The sequence below is a fragment of the Onychostoma macrolepis genome, chromosome 22 (assembly GCF_012432095.1).
Source record: "Onychostoma macrolepis isolate SWU-2019 chromosome 22, ASM1243209v1, whole genome shotgun sequence".
NCBI lineage: Eukaryota > Metazoa > Chordata > Actinopteri > Cypriniformes > Cyprinidae > Onychostoma > Onychostoma macrolepis.
The window spans coordinates 37,402,075-37,411,277 of NC_081176.1; the positions used below are offsets into that span (position 1 = coordinate 37,402,075).

The 9,203-nt window shown below is 42.5% G+C and overlaps 1 pseudogene; it reads right to left on the reverse strand.

The window, feature by feature from the left end:
- Positions 1-655: 655 nt before the first annotated feature.
- Positions 656-878, reverse strand: LOC131531459 (U2 spliceosomal RNA; annotated as a pseudogene).
- Positions 879-9,203: the final 8,325 nt, after the last annotated feature.

Below are 9,203 nucleotides of genomic sequence, written 5' to 3' on the forward strand. Positions count from 1 at the left end.
CCTTTGGTTTTAAGCTCAACATAAGGACTTTTTTTCTTTCTTTCTCCTCTTTCATTAATCTGATGTATTTGGGATACATGTCTGATTGGGACTGTGTTCAACTAAGTACAGCCAGGAGTGGAAAAGCTTCTGATTTGGAATCCTTTGGGGAGGCTCATTCAGCTAACGTTACCAGTCAGAGTTGTCAACTATAAAGCGGAGCAACATATTTCAACGCACTCAATGTTTTCTTCAGAACGAGTAACTCATTTTTTTCACATGATGGATCATTGCTTCTCAGATAAGAACTTTATGACGATTTCTGTGGTGTAAAATCACGGACTAGGTGTCGAGACTTATTTCTTATTTTCTTTATCGTATATAATTAAGAACATATTCTCATTGAGTGAATAAATGTGATAAAAGAAATACTGTTTGCCGAAGTTCATATTATGCTTTATTTGATCTTAGTGAAAAACCCTCATATGTGGCTAATCTGAAATCAAGAGAGAAAGAGAAGTTACAAAGTGCTTTGACACAATCTGTGTTGTTAAAAGCGCTACGTAAATAAAGGTGACTTGACTGCTTTTCGAGACCAGACCTCCGTGGGAGGCGAGGCAAGGCCCCTCATTATTTGCTCTGCTATTCTTCACAAAAAGCGGCAATCCCCGAAAAGGGGAAGCACACCGTTCCTGGAGACACTGCAATACCAGGCCGATGCGTGGAGTGGACGGAGCAAGCCCCGGCTCCAGCTCCGTGATCCAAAAATCAATTTAATATGCAGTCCCCGGGTAGGCGACGTATCAGATATTAAACTGATAAGAACAGATTTTTTATTTTATTTATTTTTTTTTTTTTATTAAACCTTTAACCAGTCACATACAATCAAACACAAAAATCTCTCATGAAAACAATTCCTAAACTCAAAATTCCTACTTCAAAGAAGTGCAAACCCACTCACGTGGGGTGATCCGTATACAATCCACAACCGTCCAAATTTTCACTTGTCACAACCATCTTGTCTCCGTACCAATAAATCCTCTTTGGAGGTGCATATTTTTTAGTGGTTTTCCTCTCAACTATGTCAGACCAATCTTGAGAATCTTCCTCTCCATCCTTCTCACTCTCTCCCCATTCCCGATTCTCTAAAGATAACAGAGCCTTTACAGCCTCCAGCTTAGTGCATTTCCGCTCCCTTCCCTCCTCTCCATTGTCATTGTTTTCCATTGCTCGCCGGCGCCTTCTTCCTCCTGATATCTCCATCTTGCTGTCTCCACCCTCACTCTGACCGGCAATAATACTACCAGGTGCCTCCAATTGGGACCATGAGAACTTCGGCGGATCATTAAATTGTGAAAAGTTCAGTTCAACGCCCTTAATTGGCTCCTTTGCCACACCTGGACCGACTTCAATCAACTGTTCCTCAGCCACTGAAGATTTCTTCCTTTGCTTCTGACTCTCACCGTTCCTTTCAGCTGTCCGCATCCCATTGTCCTCACTGACTTCATCAGCATGCACGGTCCGTTTTGCAGATGAGCTGGACTTCTCACCAACGAGAGCTTCCACATTCGCGAGCAACTCTTCCCCTTCCTTAAATAAGCTGGCATAGCTTTTCATCCTTCCCGGACATCTCCGATACAAATGTTCCTCACTTCCACACAAACTGCAAAGTTTAGGGGCCCTGCATGCTGCTGCCACATGGTCAGACTCACCACAAAATCTGCACCTCTCTCCTTTGCATTCCGCCTTCACGTGGCCCTGTCCTCCACACCTCCGGTAGTACAAAAAACCTTTGTTTGGTCCAATTGCAAAACTGCCTGGAGGATGTAACACACGGCCTGGCACATCGGCGTCCAATTTCAACCTCACCAAGTACCTCCTTTTCCCATTCCAAATTCCAAAACGGTCTTTCAAACGCTCTCCTCCCCTTACAGCTTCACAATACCGGGCGATGAAAGTCAGGACGTCACCATCCTCCACAAAGGGATTGTAGACATGAATGGTGAGAGGGATAAATCCCTGAATGAATCCTGGCTGGAGTTGCAGTCCTTCGAGCAGCTCATGTCCCTCTTTCTTCTTCCAAGCTTCAAAAAAACCAGTGCAATCTTCCAGAAACCGAAAAGTTACATCCAAAAAACCAGAAGCAACAAAATCCTGCAAACAAAAAATTACAGCAGGCTGAATCTTGAAAACTCCTTGAAGGATTTCCATTACGAAAAAATCTCTACAGAAACGCTGTTTTACAAAGTCCTCAACTTCCTTCAATTCCACCCGAACACTGTTCTTCATCCGCACCATCTTGGCCGATACTTCCACACGCTCTCCCAACATCGCTTTTGGAAAATAATTTTTTTTTTTTTTTTTTTTAAATCCATATACTCATACAAATTTACAAATTAACCACAAGTGCGACCTGCATACAAAATTTCAGTTCAAACTTAAATGTCACAAACCATCAAATTTTCCATTCAGACACAAAAAATCATAACATTCAACGTCAAAAACAACACATTACAATCAGCACATCATATCCAAAACTGAAACTTTTCAATCAAAGGGCTTTTTTCTCAACTACATCAGACCAATCTTGAGAATCTTCTTCTCCATCCTCCTCACTCTCTCCCCATTCCCAATTATCCCCCTTTTCATCTTGCAAACCTATTAAGTCCTCTAAAGAAAACAGAGTCTTTGCAGCCTCAAGCTTAGTGCATTTCCGCTCCCTTCCCTCCTCTCCATTGTCATCGTTTTCCACTGCTCGCCGGCGCCCTCTTCCTCCTGATATCTCCATCTTGCTGTCTCCACCCCCACTCTGACCGGCAGTAATACTATCAGGTGCCTCCAATTGGGACCATGAAAACTTCGGCGGTTCCTTGAATTGTGGAAAGTTCACTTCACCCCTCTTAATTGGCTCCCCTGCCACACCTGAACTGACTTCAATCAACTGTTCCTCAGCCACTGCAGATTTCTCCCTTTGCTTCTGACTCTCACCGTTCCTTTCAACTGTCCACCTCCCATTGTCCTCACTGGCTTCCTCAGCATGCACAGTCCGTTTTGCAGATGAGCTGGACCTCTCACCAACAAGAGCTTCCACATCCGCCAGCAACTCTTCCCCTTCCTTAAATAAGCTGGCATAACTTTTCATCCTTCCCGGACATCTCCGATGCAAATGCTCCTCACTTCCACACAAACTGCAAAGTTTGGGGGCCCTGCATGCTGCTGCCACATGATCAGACTCACCACAAAATCTGCACCTCTCTCCTTTGCATTCCGCCTTCATGTGGCCCTGTCCTCCACACCTCCGACAAAGTAGAGGCTGTCCAGGGTAGTACAAAAAACCTTTGTTTGGTCCAATTGAAAAACTGCCTGGAGGATGTAACACACAGCCTGGCACAGCGACGTCCAATTTCAACCTCACCATATACCTCCTTTTCCCATTCCAAATTCCAAAATGGTCATTTAAATGCTCTCCTCCCCTTACAGCTTCACAATACTGGGCGATGAAAGTCAGGACGTCACCATCCTCCACAAAGGGATTGTAGACATGAATGGTGAGAGGAATGAATTCCTGAATGAATCCTGGCAGGAGTTTCAGTCCTTTAAGCAGCTCATGACCCTCTTTCTTCTTCCAAGCTTCAAAAAATTCAGTGCAATCTTTCAGAAATCGAAAAGTTACATCCAAAAAGCCAGAAGCAACAAAATCTTGCAAACAAAAAATGACAGCAGGCTGAATCTTGAAAACTCCTTGCAGTATTTCCATTACAAAAAAATCTCTACAAAAACGCTGTTTTACAAAGCCCTCCACTTCATTCTTCAGTTCCACCCGAACACTGTTCTTCATCCGCACCATCTTGGCCGATACTCCCCCACGCTCTCCCAGCATTGCTCTTGGAAAAGATTTTTTTTTTTTTTATTTATTTATTTATTTTTTATTATGAAAAATACTTTTTCACACATTCAACATATTACATTCGTTTGTCCTCTTGAAAATCATAATAATACCTCATTTCCAACACAAGTATCAACATTTGTCCCAATAACTTGCTCTCTTACAAATCATAATTATATCACATTTCCAACGCAAAATCCATATCTGTCCCAATGACTTGTTCACTTATAAATCATAATTATCTCATTTCCAACACAAATATCAATAATTTTTTTTTTTTCAATTATCTCATTTCCAAACCAAAAATCAACATTTATCCCAATAACTTGCTCTCTTACAAATCATAATTATATCACATTTCCAACACAAAATCATAATTATACCTCCTTTTGATCACAATCATCAACATTTATCATAATACAGTTCAACCAAATCTTTCCACCTTTCTTTGGCTGCATGTTTACCCCACCTTTGAACATCCCACTTGATCCTTCCCCGTAATTCATACTCCACTCCCCATACTATCCCTTCTGCTGTCCTCCTACCCTTCCCTCTACTTAACTCTTGTCTTTCCTCCCATATACCTTTCTTTACCAAACTCATTATTAACCAAAGCATAAATGCAACTTTCCCTTCCCCCCTCTTACATCTAATTCCCCCAATTATATTCGCACCCGAGACTCTAAAATTTTCTGAGACCACCCTTAGTACCCTCCTCACCCTCCCCCACACTCTCTGTGCAAAAGCACATTCCCACAAGGTGTGTCTTATAGTCTCTTCTTGTGCACACCCCTCCCTCGGGCACCTACCATCTTTTGATAGCCCATGTCTATACATAACTTCCTTCACTGGCAGACGCCCCAAAAAACATAACCAGTTAAGATCTTTTAGACCATTATCCAGTCTCTTTGGCTGAATGTTCAACCACACCCTATCCTGGACACCCACTCTCACTACAGTAGACACCCTCTCCCTTACTTTCCCATACAACTTCCTCTGCTCCAAACATACCGCCCTATCCTTAACCTCAGTGTATTTCTCCATCCACCTAGCAGCATGTTTGTAATGCAAAGGCTGCACCTCTGCCTTTGGACCATCATTGGTCCACTTCATTACATGTCGCGCTTGATACAAGAAAAACAACCTAAGAAAATAACCAGACGGATGCTCTACTGGCTTGGCTAACTGCGCCAAAGTAGAAGACACAAATAGACAATCAAGTTTTAGAGGGATATGAGGCACATCCCGCCGCCCTCGACTAACATGATTAAACATCTGAGACCTCTTAACATATTCATATCTACCCCCCCATACAAAGTTAAATATTAACCGTATTACTGCCCTTCTCATACTTGCTGGTAATGGGTAAATGTAGGCCAAATAGTTAAGCACTGGCAACACATCCATCTTCACCACCAAGACTTTCCCTACTAATGACAATCTCCGCCCTTTCCACCTTGCCAACCTCTTCTGCACAGACGAAATACGTCCGACCCAGTTCAAAGTTGCTGAACCCTCATTCAGAAAATTTATACCCAAAATCTTCAAAGGGCCCTCACACACCTGCAAACCTCCAATACTTTCACGCCTCCTCCTAAACTTTCCGAAAAACTTAATGGCTGACTTTGCAACATTTAGACTAGCCCCTGATGCTAGTGAAAACTCTTCAAAAACGGCCAAAGCTCTCTCAAGACACCTGTCTGACATCAACAACAGTGAAGTGTCATCAGCATACTGTGACAATTTAACTTCAGCACCCTTTGCTCCTGGCATCACAAACCCCTTTATTTTATTGTCTAATCTAATCGCCTCTGCCACTGGCTCCATATATAAAATAAAAAGCAATGGAGAGAGGGCATCCCTGCCTCACCCCTCCCTTTGCTTCAAACCCCTGCCCTACGTTGCCATTAACTTTAACCACACAATTAGACCCTGTGTATAGTGCTCTAATCCATCCTATGAATTCCTCCCCGAATCCCATCCTCTCCATAACTTTAAACATAAACTCCCAATTGACCCTATCAAAGGCCTTAGCCTGATCTAAGCTAACCACCATTAGGGGTAGCTCCCTATCCTCTGCCCATGCAATAACATCCCTAATGAGTTGTAAATTCCATTTAATGCTGCGGCCCTCTACCCCACATGTCTGATCTACATGCACAACATGAGGTAAGGCTTTCTTCAACCTATCCGCCAGAAGCTTTGCTATAATTTTGTAATCTACTGAAAGCATTGTGAGCGGCCTGTAATTGGCAATGTCTGACCTTTCCCCTTTTTTGTAGAGAAGTGTTATTACTCCTGTTGCCATTGAACCTTGTATATTTTTGTTCTCCAACACCTTTCTAATCACCTCCACCAAATGAATACCTAAAATACTAAAAAACTTGACAGGCAAGCCATCTATCCCTGGCACTTTGCCTTTACTCATCCTCTTCAAAACGCCCTCAACTTCCCCTATTGTAATGGGTGAAACTAAACCAACCCCTACTTCCTCGGGGACAACTTTAGACAAAAAATTGACAAACATCTCACTTTTCTCTCCTACTACCTTCCTCTCACTAAAAACGTTTTTGAAATGATCTCTTACATAACCATTTATCTCCTCAACTTTGGTCAAACTTTCCCCTTTCATATCCTTTAATTCAACAATCACTTGCTTCTCTTTACGATCTCTAACAGATCTGAAAAGAGCAGCAGTACAGCCCTCCCCTTTCTCTCTTGTTTCCTGTCTTATTTTAAACAGAAACTTTTTGGCTTGATCTTCATAAATCCCCCTTAACTGTCTCTTAAGTGTGTTAATGGTTACCCAATCAAAAGTACCCCCTACAATGTACTCTTCAAATTTCAACTCTAACTCCTCTGTAAATCTCTTACTTGTCTCCACAACCTCCCATTTCTTCTTTTACAATACCTAATTATCCACGCCTTTGAGCGTTCCTTAACCATTTCCCACCAACCCAATACATCATTATGCATACACTTTAACTCCTCCAACCCCCCAAAATATACTGCATACTCTTCACAAAATTATTTCTCCTTCAATACCTCTACATTCATCCTCCAATACCCCTTACCAAATTTAACTGTATTCCCCTTAATCACAAACCAAACCATTTCATGATCAGAAAAGAAAACAGGCCTCACTCCCCCCTTTTCCAGTACAATGTTCCTTGAAAAAAAAACAATCTAACCTTTTCTCCACCCCTCTAGAATTCCTCCATGTTGTCATACATGCTTTAGGATTGACCCTCTGCCCCCCATCCACCAAATCATGCCCTTGCAGAATCCCTTCCAACACCTGCTGACTACTATCCCCCTTATCCCCTATCTGTATATTGAAATCCCCCCCCCATTATAATTTGTTTATTAGTGGCACAAACTGTTAACAGCATATCAAAAATTTCTTTCCTCTCCTCAGCTGTCTGAGGAGCGTACACTGAAAGTAAACGATATTCACCCCCTCTCCACTTTACATCTGCCCCAACCACCCTCCCTTGTGAAACTGTGAAATGATTCTCAATTTCTATTTCCTGATCCCAAAACAATATCCCCACCCCTGAAGAAAAAACCCCACCCACACTCCATACTGCACCTCCCCTTCCCCACTCTTTGGTAAATTTCCTTGCATCCTCAAAACCTTTTAAATGAACTTCTTGCAAAAAATAAATATTGCATTTACAATTATGCAAAAATGAAAACACCGCTCTTCGTTTAACTGGATCTCTTATACCCCTTACATTAACAGTGCCCACAGTCAGTTCCTCAGTAGACACCCTTATTCACTCTTTAATGTCCCCTCCATTTCTTGTCCTTCCAGGCTTGTGGCCTCGCTCTCACTCACCACTAAATCTGCCCAATTTACAGGTGTTGCCCTGCAGCCAGACGTCTCCTCTTCCCGCTCTTCCTTCCCCTTAACGTCCATTTCCTCTGTCAGCTGAAATAAAGGCCTTGCATTGTCCATCTCAATCCCATCTTGACTGTCCGTAGATGATGATTCCTCTGAAAAACTCAACTTTAGAACAGTCTCAGGCTTCCTCTTCTTGCTTGGTCTCCCCTTCCTCTTATCACCTTTCCTGACCAGTTGGCTTTCTTCCCCTCCTACATCAGCCGAGATACTTTCCTTCTCCACTTCCATTTCCTCTTCTATGTTGTCAACGCGCTGCTTGGGGGTTTTGAAATGTTCCCCACTCAACGCTTCCAGGAAAGCCGCCATCACATCTTCAACTTCCTCTATCTCTTTGCCTGTCTCCATACCACTTGCTCCCTTCTCCTTGCTGGCCTCAATCGTTTCCTCCTCCATCACCTGTTGTTCAAGGATCCTCTTTTGGCCCTCCTCCCCCAACAGTCTGTCCTTCACACGTTCGTCCTCTCTCCCACCTTCCCCGCACTGCTTTCGGCCATCTTTGCATTCTCTCATCAAGTGGTCTGATGAGCCACAGCTGTGACAAAGTCTTAGGAGCACTGCACTCTATTGCTGTGCTTGTAGTCGTTGTAGTCTCTTTTGCAGTCCCACCATTTTCCTCTTTTCTTTTTCTTTTTTCTTTTTCCCTTCCCAACTAAAAAAATTCTTGGTCTTTCCCTTCACCATTTCCCACCACTGTGCTTGTGAATCAAAGAAGTCTTGCAAGGTCTGCCAGTTGTTATACTGCTCCCTATATTCTTTAACTATACCCTGATCTTCCAAAAGGGGGCAGTTTAACTTCCACATACCTTTGCCTGCTGTCACACCCGGGTGAAGTGAAAGAGTGCAAGAAAGCATAGTGTGATCCAAAAAGAAAAGGGGAGTTAGTCTAGCATCTGTTAACGACCAGTCTCTGATAAAAATATAATCAATGCAGGAGGCTCTCTTGCCATCACCACTGAACCAGGTGTGGCCCACATTGTTAGGATGCATGGATTTGAAAACGTCAGTCAATCTAAAATCTGTTATTATATTTTTTAATAACCTTGTCGTTTTATCCTCTTTAAAATCTTCTACTGCTCCCTTCCTATCTTTTCTCTGTAAAATACAATTAAAATCACCTGCTAAAATTAAGGGCTTTTTGCCTAAAAGGTGGGACTGCATATCTTTTAATAGGACGTACCTGTCGTTTTTATCTGGATATCCATAAATATTTAAAACATTAAAACCCCTTCCTAAAAAAGACAAATTAAGTAAAACAGCCCGTCCGTCTCTTACCACCATGCTCCCCTTCACCAAAATTTGAGGATTTTTTTATCAAAATAGCCACTCCATCTGCTTTGTTAGTATTTGATCCACTCAAAATGGAGGGTCCATGGGACCATTTGTCTTCCCACTTCTTATAGCTGGTTAAGAAGGGGAGAGAGCATTCTTGCA